Raw genomic sequence first — 902 nt, forward strand, 5'->3', positions numbered from 1 at the left:
CCCCTCTCTTTCCTCCTATACTTCTACCCCAGCCTTCTCGAATTCCCAAGGGAGAGAGATGGATTGAGATGATAATGATGATGATTATGGTAGTAGAGAGGAAGAAGAAGGCGAGAAGGAGAGCGAGAAAGAGACAGACAGAGGGTGAGAAGGGGCGGCCGAGAGGGCGTTTATGCTGCAGGGTCGTCCCAATGGCTGGCGTCCTGAGTTATTCCTCGCGCTGCTCTGTCGAGTCCAGTGTGCCCCCCTGTGGCCCCTGGGCCGCGGGTCTGTAGACTATGGAGGAGCCGGGCGGCTGAACAATGGCGTTTTCAATGGACTAAACGAGATAGCTGCCGATCAGGCTGCCCTCTTTTGCAGCTTTCTCGTCCGACTGTATATTATGAAACGATGGAGTTACAAAGGCTCACAGATCGTCGCTAGACATCGTCACTGTATGAGTGTTGAACACGCGACCAGGTGTGGTTTCTCACGCCAGGTAATGTGTGTACACAGTAAAATAATGACAAGAAACCTTTTTTTTCCCTTGCAAAGATTATGTAGTCTAGGGATTAAGCCTGAGGAGTGACAAATTTGTGTGCGTCGTTAACGGTGTTCAGTTTGAAAAGGTTTACCTCGCTATGTGGGCGCAATTTCATGAAACACAAACAAAATATAATAGAAAAGGGATTAGAAATGGGGTTAACTAAACCACCCGCATCATTTAGCATAGCAGCAGGGGACGGAGTACCCTATTCGCACCACCGACCTCCACAAAAACCACTTAGTTAGTTGTGGAAAAACACCCAGGCAACAAACAACCAACTAGAAAAGGCTAAAACTTTATCCACTTTTTTCGTCGGACGCATCGTCGTGCTAGTAGATTGCGGTAAGTGCGGCGCGGATGCGGGAACCCCCCCCCC

The sequence above is a fragment of the Frankliniella occidentalis genome, unplaced genomic scaffold, assembly GCF_000697945.3.
Source record: "Frankliniella occidentalis isolate FOCC.00 unplaced genomic scaffold, Focc_3.1 Scaffold120, whole genome shotgun sequence".
NCBI lineage: Eukaryota > Metazoa > Arthropoda > Insecta > Thysanoptera > Thripidae > Frankliniella > Frankliniella occidentalis.